The following is a 20188-nucleotide window of genomic DNA, read 5'->3' as shown; positions in this document are numbered from 1 at the left end:
CCATCTCCAGATAACGTCACATTCTGAGGTACTGGGCCTTAGGATATCAATATATGAACCTGGGGGAAGAAAATACAATTCTCCTATAGCAGGAGAATTCTGTAATATCTTCTACATCACTCAAATAAAATTTTAATTTGAGAGAGATTGGTCTAGGTTATATGATTTGCCCAAGGCCAAATATCTAATACCCATAGAAATCGGATATTGATCCAGAATTTATTGCCCCAAGTATATTTTCCGCTCCTCTCAATTGCCCTGAGGAACAAAATAATACCCATATCATACATTGTTTATTCATTTAGTTATTCAATTCTACAAATATTTTACTATCTGACATGCCTATACAAACAAGTCATATCCCTCCATGTAAGGAGAGAGAAAATGAATGTGCAGATATTTATAATAAAAGGTCAAAAGTGATGAATGCCATTATAAAGTATCAGTAACTCAAAGAAGAGGAGTTTTTATTTCCTTCATAATTATAGTTTTAGTTCAAGTGGCCTATGTCTTATGATGTGTGCCACCTCAAAATTCTGTTAAGGTAGAACTTTCCTCTCTTCACACTCTGGAACCAGAAGTTAAGATCTATCTTTTTGGGGCATTTTTTCTAGTAATACATGGTAGGATTCTTTAAATTGGGACCTTGGATAGATAATAGAGAAGGTGTAAGGACACAAGTCTAAATGTCTAAACCAAACTGACTGCATGACAGGCTTTAAGTTTCCCGTCTAAACTAGAAGGCCTAAGTTTCAGCTTCCCCAAAACTATTAGGCAGTTACACATTGCCCAAGGCAGGAGAAACCACCCTTGCAACACCCAATCAGGAAAGGCCAGCGACCACCCTCCACATTACTATGGGAGAGGCCTGGAGAAAGAAACTATAGATATGACCCTGTTACCTACTGTTAAAGTTAACCCCTTAGTCTCCAAACAAGACCCTAGGCTTGCTCTGTGATTGGTTGATTTTAAAGGTACTCTGAATGTTGTAATTGGATCCCGCCAAAAGTAACGAATACTCTAGACAATGTGTATGGTCAAACCCGCTGTCAATGATGTTGTATAATTATGATTGGATCACTGTTCCTCTGCCACAACTTCTGTAACTCCCCCGTCACAAACCCCATAAAAACCCTACTCTGCCCTTGTTCGGGGCTCTCAGCACGGATCCACTGCATTGGTGAGGTCTGGGAGCTCGAGCTTAGGCCCGAATAAACGCCCTTTGCTTTTGCATACGTGACTCGGACTCCTTGGTGGTCTTGGGATTTTGGGGAGATCGCGATCTGGGCATAACATTGGAAAAGGTTAAGAATGGAGTCTACAACCTGTGATGAGAAGTGTATAGCAAATAGAAGCTCATGCAGCAAAGTAAAATTAATATGCACTGTGACATTTGGGTATTAATTTCCATCCCTGTCTGATTAGGGAAATTAGTCACCAGGTAACCCAGTTCAAAGAGACCTGTTTAGTTTAGTTGTTTGTTTGCTGCTCTTGTTAGTGCTATTATTGTCATTCTGATATTCTGGTTTTAGTCATTGGAATCTGCTTTTCTCTGATCTTTCATTAAGGAATTTAAGATCATAATCAGGGAATGCTCAGGATCACTTTAAACATTTTCTAAAGGTTCCCACTATCTATATTCTTTGCTGAATCTATCCAAGCATGTTTGCCAATTTCCCAAAACACAGTGTCTGCAAAATGCTGGCTTGTGGGCTCCTGCCTCTGTTCTCTGCTCTGTGATAAGGGCTCAGCCCCCGGCTAAGCTAAACTAAGCCACTTGGTAGAAGGACTTTTATAGCTCCTCAATTTTGGCAAGACGAGAACAGCTTCAAAGATGAATCTAAACTGAGAAAATTTCTTCCACTGCACAGATGTCATTGATTTACTTATATTTCCTGTGATAAAATATTGAATGTCTCCTCTTAGCCGATACCACCTAGAGTTTCATTGTTTAACTACAGCATGCCTATTTTTGAAACATCCGACTCTGATATACAAGTTCATCATCTTTTTAAATGCATTATCTAATTAGAAGCTTGAGAAAAAATACACTCAAAGTGACTGTTGCATCCTAGCATGGCCAGCTTTCTCTCTTCATTGTGGTTTAACCAGAATGATAAATATTAGCCTTTTTTCAGTTAGGCTTACAGAGTCACAGGGGTGTAAACAATTTAGGCAAAATACTTAACATTGAATTATATAACTAGCATTTTGTAGGCTGTTGGTCCAAACTGTACTAAGTGCCAAGAGTCCACTTGTGGGTATTTTTTTAGAGATTGTTTTTTCCTGAGTAAATACATATTTTTGTATACATGTAAACATTTACTCATCTCCCTTCCTCTCTTCTATCTCAATAAAAAATGAAGTTGATTTAAAGTTCTGCTATTAGTTTCATGTATAACATTACTTTAGTTGTATTTGTGTATAGTTTGTATATATAATCAGTACATAATCACAGTGATATACATAATTACTATGCCTTGTTTTTTTTGAAATTAGGGAATCAACAGCACAAAATAAAAATGTACATGCAGTGATATTTTCCTTTTACACCCTAAATCCAGGCATTCTGCTCATCCAAACTCTAGAATAGTTGAACCCTTTCTTCCCTGAAGAGCCTAGCTAAAGTTGAGTGGAGACTGAAAGTAAGAGAGATGTAAGACTTCTCCCTGGGACATTGTGCCATTCACACTATATAGCATATACTTAAAGCCCTAGAAAACCCATGTCAGGAATTGGGATTTGAAGAATTCTCCATACCAGGTAGTCCCTCTAATTCCAAGAGACACTCAGAAATCTAACATGATTCTCACAACAGAGTTTCCACTTGGCAATCTGTGGAAATCACTGGAAATCTCAACATACTCAGTTTTGAAGATAAGTTTCTGGTGATACAATTTCTCCAAATCACCAGAAACTTCAAAGTGGAGGGGAGCTTGAGGTTTGAGGACTACTCTAATATTGTGACTATTTGTAATTTAGAGATGGCAGACAGGGATTGCCTCTTCCCACATGGTCAAACATATGAATTGCTACAGCAGGGAGAAATACATCTCTCCCTAAATACTGGTGATTCACACGTAACTCCCAAATTTTAATTTGGTGCTAAGGGATGAGGTCCAGACATTTGCATTTTCAACAAGCATTTTGGTATTGCTAATTCAGGTGATCCTTCCTTTGAGAAACCAAATAGAGAAGGTAACAATTTTTAATATTATCTCATTATTAACCTAAGTGGGAAGAATTATTTTACTGTTAAGATATCAGATAAGAAAATATTATTTAAAATAATAAATAACCCTATATTTATTCTCTCTATCCCCTTATGTAGGATATAGAAATATAGACTTTTCTTTTCAAATTACATAGTAATGTTCTTTTGTCAATTCTTTGGAGGTATTATACATATATGTATATAATATATATATAATTATAATCTACAAAGACTGCATCCCTTTTAAGCATACAATTTTATAAGTTTTGACAGATATATACACTCATGAAACTGCTACCACAGTGAATAAACAAAACATTTCTATTACCCCTGTTTCCTGATGTCATTTGCATTTTATCTCTCCCAGTATTTTTGGGAGACCTGCTCTTTTTCACTTTATCATGTGCTTATTGGCCATCCTTATATTTCTTTTGTTACGTTTCTATTCAAACCTTTCTCCATTTTCTATTGGATTATCTTCTTATCACTAAGTTTAAAATTTTTTATATTATATTGGATCCAAGTTCTTTGTCAGATATTTGGTTTGAGAATATTTTCTCCCAGTTGGTGGATGGCCTCTTCATTTCCTTACTAGTATCTTTCAAAGAGAAAATATTTTTAATTTTGATAAAGTTTAAGTAATGACAAATCAGGGCTCAGCACTGATCTTGGTGTAGCAAACGGGACATTCAGAGTCAGCAGTAGTTAGATTGGTCCTGCTAAGAGGGATCCATGCTGGAGGGCCCATGTGTAGCTTTTGTTTCCATCACTGTGGCCATTTCTATCAAGGGCTCATCATACCAGTTCTGGAATAGCCAACAAGGAAGGCCAGGTAGCACTAACTGGCCCATTCATTTTGTCTATTTTTTTGTGTGGTGTCTGTTCCATGGAGGGTAATTTTTAGTAATAGACTAAAATACACTACATATTCACACATTTTCACACATTTTACCCCTTTTCATTTCTCCATTTTGTCTCCAAGACTTCCTTGTCTCTAATCTCCTAGTTTTTTTCCTTTTACTTCTTATCATTTGGTCATATCATTGACAATTTCCCAGGGATCTCTCTATATTTTTGCCTTGAGCCACTTCTCTTTTCATATAATGTAGATGTCTAAGCATACCATTCACTACTCTCCCCCTAAAGAATATTTTCCCTTTCTATTATAGACCTGAATTGTAATCCAATTAGTGTGTATCTTTTGGATTGCATGAATATCTAAAATCCAAGTTCAGGTTTTTCTTCTTCCTTCAACTGGTGTTATGGGATTTCTTATAAGGTCATAGGTGCAAGCAATGGAATGGTGCTGGTACAACTGTGGTGAGTGACATGGACATTTGAGCCATCAGCTCATTCAACTTACATCTGGTCCTGTTCGGGATATATCCCAGATATACAGTTTTCTTCTTCTTCTTTTAAATGTTTGTTTATTTTTGAGAAACAGAAAGCATGAGCAAGGGAGGAGCAGAGAGAGAGAGAGAGAGAGAGAGAGACAGAATCAGAAACAGGCCCCAGGTCCTAAGCTGTCAGCACAGAGCCTGATGTGGGGCCCACAGCCACAAACTGTGAGCTCATGACCTGAGGCAAAGTCAGCCACTCAACTGCCTGAGCCACCCATGCGCCCCTACATTTTCCTTCTTATTAAGGATCAATGTTGGGCCCATCCTGCTTTATAAATTGGAGTGTCCAAAAGGACACAGCTCAAAGTGAGCAGTTTTAGATGTATAATCATGTAATTGCCATGGTTAAATGGTTTGTCTTTACTACAGCCTAGTGACATGTTACATAATTCTCTACATGATTTTATTTTAGAATGATTTTCCTACTGGCATTTGCCAAAAACCAAAATTGCATCTTTCCCTACAAATACCATGGAATCCACTGGACCATGGATGCATGCATGGTCCATGTGGTAAGGCTGATTGCAATTAACATAGGCCCCCTATAGAGCCCTTTCCTGCTCCAGGTCCCACTCAAAGCTTGCAGACATAAATTACCATGTCTGAAGTCTAGAGAAGTATTCCTAGTAATGGACTATTTTGCATCCAGCACCCAAAGAGAGCTACTATACATTGCTGGTGCAAAATGAAACATTTTTCTTTTACTTTGGAGGTAATATACTAACCCTCTGACCACTGGATCCATAAAATCTTCACTGAAGTAATAGCTTCTGAATCTTTGTAAGGTTTATCTCTTTTCTACTGGAACACACGAGTCTTATCAAAGCCCCCAGTGTACTAGCCACCTCTTGTTCATTCTGTTTGGTCAATATGATCTCATTGATATAATGCATCATCAGTGTAAAGTTCTGTGGAATGTTCTGGCAGTTCAGATTTTTTTGAACTATATTATGACAAAGTGGGAGAGTTGATACAGATCTAAGGGAAAACTGTAAATGAATACTATCATCTGTTTCCTGTGAATATGAACTGTTTCCAGCCCTATTTTTTAATCAGAATGAAAAAAAAATGCATTCACCAAATCAATGAATGTAAGCCATGTACCTTAAGTCTAATTAATCTACCCTAACAACTGTATCATGTCTGACATGGCAATTGATATTGGGGCAAGTAATTAATTAAGCCTCCTATCTTAAGTCATTCATCAGGATCCACACAGATTCTACAGAGGCTGGTATGGCAGAATTAAATGAAGATAAGATAGAAATCACCACGTGTGTATCCCAGATGACCTTAATGGTGGTACCAATCTCCTCTCTATCCCTTGGAATACAACACTGATGTTGGTTTAATATCTTGGTCATAGTGAGAAGTTTCAGGTGTTTCCAGTTACCTTCCCCCTCTATGAAAACTCTTACCTCAGAAGTCAATAATGTATTGGTGGGGGTTACTTCAACTGCTAAGTATTACAATTTTTATTATGGACTTGGAGATTGGGGAAATGACCACTGTGTGGGTATACAGACCCAATGGGCCTTCTCTTATCTAGACTTTAGTCATTACATTTGTTATATGATGCCCATTTGCTCCGATTCTAATAGGGGGCCATAATGATGCCTTGGATCTCTAGATATCAATAACCTATTTCCAACAGTTTGGAATATTCTCCTTTTCACAGTGTAGTCAAACCAAGTAAATGGTTTTGGGTTCCCTCAGGGAAGGACTGAGGAAATCATCACATCATATTAAATACTTATTATGGTATCCTATGTATATCTATACCTATATATATGTTTTAGATCTGAAAATTAACTTAGATCTGGGAACTTAGCAATAGATCATGACTTTATATTGGGACAACTGTCCTTAGGTCCCTTCTCCTTCATTCTTGCCCTTTAAATTTTTTTATATAATTTACTGTCAAGTTGGCTAAAATATAGGGTATACAGTGTACTCTTGGCTTTAAGAGTAAATTCCCATGATTCATCACTTACGTACAGCACCCAGTGCTCATCTCAACAAGTGCCCTTCTCGATGCCCATCACTCGTTTCCTTCACCCCCAAGCCTCTCCACATCCATCAACCCTCAGTTTGTTCTCTATATTTAAGAGTCTCTTGTGGTTTGACTCCGTCTCTGTAACTATCTTATTTTCTGTCTACGGCCATATGTGAATGTGCTCGATCTTGCCTTTCAAATTTTTATACTGGATTTTGATCAGCAGTTCTGTTAACTAATCTAACAAAATTTGTCTAGTTTGCTGTTGGTGATGCCACCATGCTTTATTAACCATCTGTACAAGAAGTATATCCCCCTTCAGTATGCCACTTACCTTGCCAGTCATTATGGTAATTAGGGCCTTCTGGATTCTTATAGTTAAGCACTGACCTCTGAACCCATCATCCCCATAGATATTAATGAGGGCAGTTCTATGACTGCCTCTTCTTCCATCAGCTCTGGCCTGTTTAAGGGACCGTATTGAACTTATTATTTATGTGGTCCTTTATTCACTAGAGCATTTATAATCACCTTGATGAATGATCTGTGGCACATGTTGCCTTTTTGGGAGATACATCTGAAACATCTTCCAGAACTGGGAATCAGGTTTGAAGATATGGGTGGCATCTGCTGAGCCAATATCCTCAGGCAAATTGATCCAGAGGTCCTTATGTCATGCCTCATAATCCCACATATTCATAACTGGGGCCCTGATTTTAGCAAAAGAGATCAACCCTGGCTGAGATTCAAACATCTCTGGAGCTCTGCAACTCTATCAGGTCTTCATTTTCTTGATTATCTTTCTCATAATGATGAACCATTTACTGCTTGTCACTGATCTTCAGTTTCTCATAATATCTCTTCAAGGCATCAGTACAAATTAGCAATAACCAGTCAGTTCCACTGTCTTTGTATGCATGATTTTCTTCATATTTCCCAAATGCTTAGATCACTAGACTTAGAGTGGCATTCCCTTCTACTAGGACATTTTCCCAGGTTACCACTAGCTAAAGTTTTAGCTGACATCTTGTGCCAGGAACTATCTGTACCTCATCTATCTTCTTTTCCCACTGTGCAGTGAGTCCTAAATTCAAATTTTATTTCCTATGTTCTTGGACCACTCTCTATACCACTGGTGTTAGTTTGGGTCCTGTGAGAGGCAGGTGCTAAGACAGGATTGTACATGTAAGGATTGTCTCAAGGAAAATGCCTATAAGGGAAGATGAGGATGGAGCCAGAGGAGTTGGTAGGTAAAAACTATGAGACCATCATGCAGGAATGACCCCTGTGAAGTAGAGAAGAAAGGATTGTATGGGAGGAGTCTCAGACTGCAAAACATTTCTAGGAAAGTTTTGACTCAGTGCCTGGGGAGTCCTTAAACTGAAGTCACTTGATAGAGGAATCCCACTTCTCATAGGAATGGATCTGCTTTAGTATCCCTGCCATACTCAGTAATTTTCTGGGAGCAGCTGTGGGAAGCATGGTCTCAGTACAATTGTAGTGTCTTCAGAGTACAGCAGCTGAGGCTGTCTGTCAGTTATGCTCCTGATAGCAGGAGATGTGAATGGCTTATTTTCATGGTCACTACACACACTGAGGAAAAAACATCCTGGAAAAAATGAAATTCCTTTCAATATATATAGAAATGTTAAATATGTAAAAACAAACTTCATATTATTTCATTTGAACATTATATTTGGCTGCACGTAGCTTAAATTTTGTTTCAATGATTTTGGAGGGTCATGTTGACTTGGTGAATATAGCAGAAGAGGCTTTGGAATGCCATCATGGCCTATTTACTGAAAAATCTGGCATTGGTTTTGGAAACTTAGAATGGTATGTAGGTGAGAGGCAGAATTGGAGATTTTATACCAATAGGTGAAGGTCGAATGGAATTCAGGGATGAACTTCTTGTGTAAAGGGTTCAAATCTAGAGGGGATGAGGGGTTGGTAAAACAGGGCTTTATTATCTAATCTGCATATTAAGGGTTGTAAATATGTCTCAAAATGTAAAATATTGTCAGCAGTAAAATCCTAATGATCCAAGAAGGGACTGTTTTCCTTACAAAGGTTCTGCTCTCTCAGTATCTCTGGTTCTGGTTACTTGCTCTTGCCTTCCCATCTCATTTCCCCCCCATGTCTATATACTTCTCTATTTCTCATTAAAAGAAAATCTGCCTCATTATTTCTGTTGATTCTTTTTCTTTTTTATCCTCCACTTCTTAGTCTTTCTTTTCTCCTGCTCCATTATTATTATTTTTTTCTTTCATTTAAGGCCATGAGAGTTGAACCATAATATAATAGTCACAATTAAGTGAAAAAAAGAGAGATTGGCAAAGCTGACTGAAAATAAGCAATTAATCAAAAAGGTTATGGGAGAACTCATAATTACAAGTGAATTCAACCTAATAAATTTTATTACAGAGAGAAATATAAAAAAGAACTAGTAAGCTTTAAGGAAGTCTGGATGATATGAATCAGATTTTAATTAGTTTCTCTATATTTACAGGAGCTGTTAGTGCTCTCTTGTCACTAAAGTCATCTGGAAGAATCTTTCCATTCAAACTGTACCAATAGAGGAAAAGCTTACTGTTAACTGGAAATTTGTGTTTTAATTGGGAATCTGGTTCAAGTTGTATAGCACTATATGGAGTAACAAAAAAAAAATTATTTGCTCTCTCACAATTATTTTGTAAACCAATGAAAAACTAAAATTTGATATATAAACCACACTTCTGTATCTATTACCACATGGCACTGAGAAAGAATGAAATCATGCCATTTGCAGCAATGTGCATGGAACTGGAAGGTACTGTGCTGAGTGAAATAAGTCAGTCAGAGAAGGACAGATATCATGTTTTCACTCATTTGTGGATCCTGAGAAACTTAACAGAAGACCATGGGGAATGGGAAGGGGAAAAATAGTTACAGAGAGGGAGGGAGGCAAACCACAAGAGACTCTTTTTTTCTCCCATCATTAGTATTTTTTTATAAATAGTTTATTGTCAAGTTGGTTTCCATATAACACCCAGTGCTCATCCCCACAAGTGCCCTCCTCCATGCTCATCACCCTCTTCCCCTCTCCCCCACCCCCATCAGCCCTCAGTTCTCAGCATTCAAGAGTCTTTCATGGTTTGCTCCCTCTCTCTCCCCCACTATTTTCCCTCTTCTTCTCCCCCATGGTCCTCCATTAAGTTCCTCCTAATCCACCTGTACATGCAAACATATGGTAGCTGTCCTTCTCTACTGACTTATTTCGCTCAATATAACACCCTTAAGGTCCATCCATGTTGCTACACATGGCCAGATTTCATTCTTTCTCATTGCTATGTAATATTCCATTATATAGATAAACCACATCTTCTTGATCCATTCGTCCATTGATGGACACTTAGGCTCTTTCCATGTTCTGGCTATTGTTAAGAGTGCTGCTATGAACATTGGGGTACATGTGCCCCTATGCATCAGCACTCCTGTGTCCCTTGGGTAAATTCCTAGCAGTGCTATTGCTGGGTTGTAGGGAAGTTCTATTGTTAATTTTTTGAGGAACCTCCACACTGTTTTCCAGAGGGGCTGCAAAGAGACTATTAAATACAGAGAACGAACTGAGGGGAGAGAGGGGGAAATGAGTGATGGGCATTGAGAAGGACACTTGTTGGGATGAGCACTGGGTGTTGTATGTAAGTCAATTTGACAATAAATTACATTAAAAAAACTAAACTTTGAAAATGGAGAAAAGGATATTTTGAGCATATTCTGAAGTAGGGTGATGTCTCAACAACACACAGTGTGAAGAATATTGATAATTTGTATTCTGAACTTTCAAAGTTCATTTGTTTTGATAGATCTTGTCACTGGATCTTTAGGTTTTATTAAACTCTGACATCCTATTAGTGATTGTAATAGTTTATTTGAACTCCTCCAAACTCCATACACACCATACACACACAAAATCCAAAATCAAATTTGTTTGTAGTATTAAATTGGTCCCTACTACATTTTTAATCCTCCTCAGCATGGAACACAGTGCCTTGGACTGAATGCACCTCACTAAAACTGTGAGATGTCTACCTCAGGCACTTCACATGCAAAGAATTTGGGGAAACTGAATTCATTTAATGACATCTCATTCAAAGTAGGCAGCTCTGTAGCTGTATGGTAGTGGAAATTCTTTTCTATCAACAACTGGGTGTTTTTTTGCCCAATGTTTGATGTCTCCAGGGGCAAAGTGAAATGAATAACCGAGATCCTTATGGGGTTTTCTGAGATGAGTTAAATCCTGAGTATAGTAAAATATGAAGCTAGGACCCTCTTCAACTAAGTGTTTCTCTTCAGGGAAGGACAGTGTCTGATCTTTTGCACAAGAATAAGCTATAGATTCTTATCTCCTTAGTGTGCCAGTGGGGATACCAGCTGACTTGCATTTTCTCAATCTGTCACTAGACTCTCTTGCTGCTACTGTAGCTGCTACAAATAGTCTTTCTGCCTTCAGGACTTTGTCCACTTTGAGCATCGGTGTCCATCAACCCCAAATTCAAAGTTGCACTTCTATGGGTTCTTTTGTTTGAGCCTCTAATTGTTACCAGGTAATGTTTTAGAGGTAACTTAAGAATTTTTTAATACCCTATGTCAAATGCCATGTGGTATTAACATTCGAATATTTTTAAAGGTAGTACACAGTGGATTCAAATGTGGGATCATTTAATACAAATATTGAAAGTGCCCGTGATGTTTAAGAATTAATTACATGTATTTAAGAAACTGTCCCTGCTATTGTTTTTCATTTATTGGATATTTTGGAATTTTTATGCTATCAGTTTCTGCCTAATTAAAATGGAATGGTAAAATTGTTGGTATTATGATCAGGAGGATTTGTCTGAGGCTAAAAAAATGGAGCCTGACATACAGAGAGGTTTCCTGCCTGCAGAAAGCTACCATCCAGAGACTTGGAGTGTAACAGACAATGTAGTTGCTTTTGTTGGTGAAGCACAATGCTAGTGATGATTTTGTGCAGATCAGAATGATATTTATGGTGATAATATCTGTTGAGAAATTGTAAAATATACCTGGCTCAAAAGCTGAGAAAAATAGAAAGTTGTGAACTTTGGCCATTTTTAAACTGTTAATGATATAACCTCTTATATCATTAACCTAAAAAAAGAAAAAAGAAAGAAAACAGAAAGGGACTTACTCTTATGGAGGTATAATTGACATATGTTTGTTCATATGTACAACATAATCATTCAATATTTGTATATATTGCAAAATGACCACCATAGTAAGGCTATTTAAGCCTGTCATAATCCTTTATTATAAATTTCTTTTTTTCTCTTGTTATGAGAAGTTTTAAGATTACTTTCTTGGCAACTTTCCAATATGTGGTACAGTATCATTACCTATAGTCCTCATGCAGTATGTTAGTTCCCCATGACTGACTTATTTTATAACTGGAAGTTGGTGTCTTTTGATCACCTCCACCCATTTGCATACTACCTACCCACTTGTCTCTGGCAACCATTTATCCAAAAAAGTGGTATCAAAAATAAGATGACATTTTAATATTAGACCATCTATTCAGGCCATCCATTCTGATGTTATACAGTGTCACTGTGATTGGTTGTGAACTTTGGAAAGAGGCCAGAGGTATCTTAGAAATGCCAAGTAATACTGATTGACTTAGCTTCCAATCTTACAAGCTCCAGAGACCAGGTTTCCTGCCTCCCGCCCTTTGGATCTCCCTGCCTTTGTTCTGCGCTGCTTCTTACTACTTTTCCACCCCATCATGCTCACTCTGCATTTAGCAGAGCATTTCACCTAAAGCAATGATATCTAATTCTTCATTTTTGTGGTTGTCTTAGGCATTAGTTATGTTACACAAAAGTTAGAAGATGTTTTGAAAGGAGAATACCAAACAAGTGTTGAAGCTGATTGGAACTCATGTGTTCATAGTAATTTTTTTTCGGCAGATAACTTACAAAAACTTATCTAGCAAGGTTTTCATCCTTTGTATATTTTAGTAAATATTGCTTTCTGTAGTGGTGTTTACCAAAAGAATGTTTCTCAAAAGAATGAAAAAAGACTCATTTGTAGCATTTGCTGACTTCCCTGGTGTAAATCCTTCCACCACAGCTGATTACAAGCTACACATGGGAATTCACTGAATGAGAACTTAGGAAAAGATGTGCACAGTGGATCTTGGAAGTAAGTGTAATCTCTCTGGCAGAAGTTACTCTTGCCTTGTCCATGTTTCTCATGACTGTGCCATTTTGTTGGACCCTGCCCTAATTTCTAACTGCTAGTTTCTGCATCTCTCTGAGAGTTATCTGTGTAGGTGGGATCACTTTCTACTTGAGACAGAGGTGCAGATAAGTTATTTCCCCCGCAGCAGCTTTCCACCAATTACTGACAGTAGTTGGTGTATAAATTCACCATCTCCCTCAACACTGATGAGATAAGTTAGAGGTCTGTGTTCTAAAATGACTCCCATTATTCCCCAGCAGTGAGCTTCAGGGTGATGCATCCTACATTGGTTGTGTTCTCTTCCCTTTGTTACGTTCCTCCTTATTTACAGGTATTTCCTGGAATCAAACTAGTAAACCTTAATAAAACTACTTGCATTGAATCCTGTCTCGAGATCCATTTCTCTTGGAGCTCAAACCATTTCAAACTTCTATTTAATTCAATTTCCACCTTTTGCAGATGGTGACTGTCTATATTCCCTATTATATCTATTTGGTATTTCCCACCATTGCTTCAAACTCAAAATGATCTCTAATTCTATTAGATTCCTTTTCTTACCATATCATTTCTCTCAGAGGTGGGATGGCTTCAGGTACTTCTTGATCTGGCTAAAAAATATCAGCATATCATAGCAGTAGGCCTCCACTAAAGGATTTGTAATGGAGAGAATTTGCTACTAAATATGACCTACTTGCAAACCTGGACAAGATAGGTTCTGATTCTTTCACTGTGACTTCAGGTTTTATTGTAAGAAATGTAGAGATCTGAGGTGGAGCAAAGGATTGTACCTGGGAAGAGTTAGGCCAAACAATAGAGCAAGGGAGACATGGAAAATATCTTACTGATATCAATTATACTTAAATTTTTTTAGTGTTTTCAGATATAATCTGTGTGTTCTTATAATTGCTTCCTCTTTGTTTTTCCTTTTCCACACCTGCAATATTTTCTCTAAATTATGTATAAACACAAATTTGTTTCACTTTGTTGTATTTTACTGCTTAAGTTTTTTTCTTTTCTTTTTTTTTTTCCCTATACAAATCCCTGCCCAAAACACAGCTATGTCGAGAAAGAGTAATTTTAAAGTCAGTCTCGATTTTCAAACTGGGAATAAGTATTTACCAGGAAAATGAAAAAAAATCTTCCAGAAGAAAACTTCTGAAATGTTTTATTTGTACCAAAAAAAAAAAAAAAAAAATCCAGAAACAAAATAACCCCCACATCTCTCCTACTATGCATAACATATCCATAATGATAATTTCCTTCTTTCACACTGGTAATGTAAACAATGTAAGAATAGGAGCAAAAGCTCAAGGGAGAATATGAAAAAAAAAATTTCTCTCTCTTGTGATGTACGTTTTGTCTAATTATGATAGAAAAGATGCCATCTGTGTGAGATTACTGGCTCAGTATTGCCTTGTTTTTTCTCATGTATGCCACAGGACTCATAAATCCTATGGTAGTAAAGACAAGAAATGAAAGTACAGTTCAGACTCCAAGGCTGACTTTCAGTGCTTTCCCTAGCTTATTAGGTTGTGGGACTGGTGTCATAAGACAGGACACACGTTGTTCCTTTGTAAGGGTAAGAGAAACAGCTGCATGTTGACTGCATTATTCCTCCCCCAGGCCAACACAGCACCTCACAGAGGACCCCCTCCCCACCAGCCCCTGGTTTCTCCAGTAGAAAAGAGAACAAGGCAGGGGACAACAAGCTCCCCTGACCCCCAGCATTGAGGTCACATTGTGGGGTCTTTTACTCTGATCTCATGCTTCTGGGATTGCAGAGGAAGACTTGGGAGCTCAACCACTGGTAATCTGTGATGGAGAAAGGGGGAGGAGCTCAGAACAACCAGCCCACAGATCTTGGTAGACTGAGTTCATACCTGTAGTGCTCAGTAGTAAGCCCAGCCAGTGGTTTTGCTCACCTGGAGAATCAGGACAGGGAAGCACTCTGAGCAGGGTACTTGGCAGGGTGCAGATCTGCCTGATTCAGAACGTTAAATGGGAAGTTTTGCCTACCCTACAGCCTCTTTTGCCCACCCAGGCAAGGAGCAGAGTCACAGAATGTCTTCTAATCCCCTTTGAGCAGAAGGGCTGGCCACAACTCCTGGAAGCTATGTGGCCCTGCAACACAACACTCCAGCTGAGAGACAGGTGGACAAATTAATCACTCTTAGACTAAAGCCAGTACCAGGTTTGGAAGCTCCCTCTATGCACAGGCAGGGGGATTACTTTATAGCCAAGGCTGAAGGTAGCTCCTCCTCCTGATCAGAGAGCCAGTGTAGCCTAGAGCTCCCCCTCCAGCTCAGGCAAGACAGCCAAGACATACCCATACCCATTGTGGAGAGTATCTTTCAGTCCCATCTTACCAGAATGGCTGGTGACAATTCCTGGAAACTGTGCAACCCATTAGTTCTCCAGTCTAGAGAAGGCCAACCAGAGACAATAGTTTGTAAAACAAAGCCAGTGGCTGTGATCAGCCAGGAAACTTGGGGTGCAGGTTGTTCTGAGTTAAGACAGAAAACAAAGAGCTTTACCAGCCTTAAAGCTGCTTCTTCTACTGCACCTGAGCAGGAAATCTAATTCATTGTCCCCATCATTGCTGAATACAGCCTTCAGTCTGTCTGACATGGGAAACTAACCTAGCAAATGGGAAACTATAGTCCATTCAAAAGCCTGATGTATAGTGCCACTTGAACAGAGAAAACAGCCCGTGGCTTCCCTAGTCTTCAAATCAAAACTGGAAGTTTCACCTGACTGGGAATTCAGTGCACACTGAGGCCTGATTTGAGTCCCCAAACACAGCTGTAGAGACCCGGGGCCCTGGCTTGCTGCCCTACTGGGGCAGAGAAACTAATTCACAGCTCCATCTATACTAAATACAGCACCCAGTCCTGACCATCTAATAAGTCTGACCAAAAATTTAGGCAACTGTGGAGCCCATCCTACAGCCTCACACTCAGGTAGGGAACTAAACCAGTGTTCTTAGCCAGTTGTTCTCAGCTAAACGCACGCTCCCTTCCATCCCCATCCTCAAAGCTCAAGCAGTTGCCTTATCCCCCAAAAACCAAACTAGCAGGTCCCACCTGTCCAAGAACATTATCAGACACACCCAGAGACCCAAACTGGGCTGACTGGTGAAGAGCAGTCTCTGCCAAAGCAAACCTGTAAAGTCTGGAAGAGGAGCCCAGTTACTAAAAAGCACAGATAGCAGTGTAAGGAATACAGGATCATGGGAAATCAGGTAAATATGACAGCACCAAGGGAAACTAATAAAGCTTCAATAACTAAGCCTAAAGAAATGGAGATCTATGAACTGTTAGGGGAAGACCTCAGAAAAAATTCCTCCTTGAAGTTTGGTGAAGTACCAGGAAACACAGACAACTAAATGAAAGTAGAAAAGCAATACATGGATAAAATGGGAAATTAGATAAAGAAATAACAACCATCAAAATAAACAAATCCTAGAGGTGAAAAATTAGATAACTGAACTGAAGAATTCAATTGAGTCTCAAAAGTAGACATAACCATGCTGAAGAAAGAACAATTTTTTTCTGAAAAATAAATAAATAAATTCCATTTACAATAGCATAAAAAACAATAAAATACTTAAGAATAAATTTAACTAAGGAGGTGAAAGATCTTCATTTCCAAAACTACAGGATACTGATGAAAGAAAGCAAAGAATGCACAAATAAATGAAAAGGTATTCTGTGGTCATGGATTGGAAGAGTTAATATTGTTAAAATATCAATACTCTCAAAAGCCATCTATAGATTCAAGGCTATCCCTATCAATATCCCAATGTCATTTTTTTACAAACGTAGAAAAAAAATTCCTAAAATTAACGTGGAACCACAAATGACCTCAAATAGCCAAAGCAATCCTGAGAAAGAAGAGCAAACCAGGTGGCATCCCACTTACTGATTTCAAGCTACCCTATAAAGCTGTAATCATTAAAAAAGTATGCTACCAGCATAACATGGACAAACTGATAGAATCAAGGACACAGAAACAAACCCAAGTATATATGGTCAACTAATATTTGACAAGGGAGCCAAGAATACTGGATGGACCAAAAACAAAAACAAAAAAAACCTCTTGAATAAATGGTATGGGAATAATTGGATATTTGCATGAAAGGAATTAAACTAGATCCATATCTCACACCACTCACAAAAATTAACCTCAACCGGATTAAAGACTTCAACGTAAAACTTGAAACCACGACAAAAAACATAGAAACAAAGCTCCTTTACATGAATGAGTCTTGGTAATGAAATTTCAACTGTGACACCTAAAGCCAAGTAAAATAAAACGAGTGGGACTGCATCAAACAAAACATCCTCTGCACAGCAAACAGCAACAAAGTGAAAAGACAACCTACAAAATGGGGAAAAATATTTGCAAACCAAATACCTGATAAGTGGTTAATATCTAAACATGTAAATAACTTTTACAACTCAATAGCCAAAAAAGAACCCAATTAAAAAATGGGCAGAAGACGTGAATAGGCATTTGTCTGGTTTCTATGAAAGGCCAACATCACTAGTCATTCAGGAAATGCAAATTAAAACCACAGTGAGATATTACTTCACACCTGTTAGAATGGTATCATAAAAAAGAGAAGAAGTGGGGCGCCTGGGTGGCTTAGTCGGTTAAGCGTCCGACTTTCGCTTTGGTCATGATCTCGCGGTTCGTGGGTTCGAGCCCCTCGTCTGGCTCTGTGCTGACTGCCAGCTCAGAGCCTGGAGCCTGTTTCAGTCTGTGACTCCCTCTCTCTCTGACCCTCCCCTGCTCATGCTGTCTCTTTCTCTCTCTCCTCGAAACAAATAAAAAACATTAAAAAAAAAAGAAAAAAGAGAAGAAGTAACTGCTTTGTGAATGTGGACAAAAGGGAATCCTTATGCACTGCTGGTGAGAGTGTAAACTGGTGCAACCACTATGGAAGACAGTATGAAGGATCCTCAAAAAATTAAAAATAGAAATACCATATGATCCAGCAGTTCTACTTCTGGGAATATATTCAAAGGAAATGACATTAACTTGAGGAGATATCTGCAGTTTCATAGCACATTAGTTATAAGACCCAAGATGTATGCATGAATGTTTATTATATATATAGTACATATATGTGTGTGTGAGTGTGTGTGTGTGTGTGTGTGTGTGTGTGGAGTATTATTCAACCATAAAAAATGAGGAAGCCCTACCATTTGTAACAAAGGGATCTTGAATCCTTTATGATCAGTGAAATAAGTCCAAGAAAGAAAAATACTGTATGATCTCACTATATGTGGAATCTTTAAAAAGAAGAAGAAAAAAAAAAAAAGAAAACTCCTAGAAAAACAGGTCAGACTTGTTACCAGAAGTGGAAGGTGGTGGTGGTAGACTGGAGGAAGGTGGTCAAAAGAAATAAACTTCTGGTTTTAAGGTAAGTGAGAACTAGAGAATTTATGTACAACACAGTGACTGTAGCTAATGCTGCTGTATGACACATAGGAAAGTTGTTAAGAGATTAAATCCTGAGTTCTTATCACAAGGAGAATTTTTCCACCGTTTTTCTTTCTTTTTATTGTATCTGTATGAGAAGATGGATGTTAGCTGAACCTATAGTGGTAACCATTTCACAAATGATTATATGTAGATCAAACCATCATGCTATACACTTGAAATTTAAATAGGGATGTTGGGGCAACTGGGTGGCTCAGTCGATTAAGAGTCTGACTTCGGCTCAGGTCATTATCTCATGGTTCGTGGGTTCGAGCCCCACGTTGGGCTCTGTGCTGACAGCTAGCTCAGAGCCTGGAGCCTGCTTCAGATTCTGTATCTCCCTCTCTCTCTCTGACCCGCCCCTGCTCATGCTCTCTCTCTCAGAAATAAATAAAACATTAAAAAAATTTAAATAGGTATGTTTACCAATTATTTCTTAATAAAATGGGGGGTGGACAGTAAGTTCCACACTGACCTTTGGTACTTGAGTGGCATCATGTGTCTTAATGAAGTCATTTACTGACATCTGGAATGAGTCCTTTCCTAAGACACTTGGAGAAATCAAGCAACTCTGTGTTTGAGGTCAAAATTAAATCTTGAAATAAAATACTTTTTTGCCAGTGCACACTTTGCTCTGGTTGTCATTACAGGTTAGCTTTTATCCTTTTCAGTGACACTAGAGAGCAGCATTTTTTTTTTTTTTTTTTTTTTTAATACTCAGAGCTCCAAGAGCAGCTTTCAAGCATGGTTAGGTTGTGTGGACTGAGGGCTAGGCCTCTGTGAGAACACATGTGTAATTAGTGAATACTGAAAACTTAGGGAACAAATATGTGGAAGAGTCAGGCACTACATGAATTGGATGAATTGTCTTGATATGTTCAGTTATTGAATAAGCAAGTCACTCAATGACATTATTTTTATTCCTTTGACAATAATGATCCAAGACAGGGACTGGTCAGTAGCTGATATTATTAGCACCAGATGATATTGTTGGGCTTTATAAAAGTACCAGAGTAGGGACGCCTGGGTTGCTTAGTAGGTTAAGCATCCGACTTCGGTTCCGGTCATGATCTCGCGGTTCGTGGGTTCGAGCCCCATGTCGGGCTCTGTGCTGACAGCTAGCTCAGAGCCTGGAGCCTGCTTCAGATTCTGTGCCTCCCTCTCTCTCTGACCCTCCCCTACGCACGCTGTCTCTCTCTCTGTCAAAAAAAAAAAAAAAAAAGAACCAGAGTAGTACAAATCAAATAAACTTCTTCCTAGGAAATTTTTACTGAGACTTTCTGTATTGTAAACTATATTGTAAAGGATGCCACTTTTCATGATTATGTCTACTGAAACTAAATGTTTTATCGTTATATATTTACTGCCACAGTTTCTTATACTAAGACTTCTGATCTTTGCTTTATACCTGTCTTTGGTTACCAGTTCACATTTAGAAACAATGGCTAAAGTGGTTTTGTTTGTTTGTAAGGAAATTGTTCTTTTCTGTCATTGCTATTACAGCCAATTGTTAAAGAAAAAGGGCAGCAGTTAATTTATTAGTGACTAGGATCATGAAAATTTAATGAAATCATTTTCTGATTATTGGAGTTTTGTAAGAGGTCCATTAAAAGTTTCTAATATTGCATAGATTTTGTTCTTAAGTATCTTTCAGTATTTTAGAAGACTATATGTTAGAAGATGTTTTTTCCACAATGGCAAAAGGATGTGTGTTTGTGAAAAGATAAAAAAATATATTAAATAAAAACCCTAGTATAGTCTTATGTGACAGTTTTGGAGCCCTTGAAATGAAGACAGATGCAGAACACTTTGGAAATACCTAGAAGAACAGAATTATTACTTTTCTCTAAT

This window comes from Hyaena hyaena, unplaced genomic scaffold (assembly GCF_003009895.1).
Source record: "Hyaena hyaena isolate Hyena2069 unplaced genomic scaffold, ASM300989v1 scaffold_570, whole genome shotgun sequence".
NCBI classification, from domain to species: domain Eukaryota; kingdom Metazoa; phylum Chordata; class Mammalia; order Carnivora; family Hyaenidae; genus Hyaena; species Hyaena hyaena.
Note: the sequence above shows the minus strand (reverse complement) of the source record.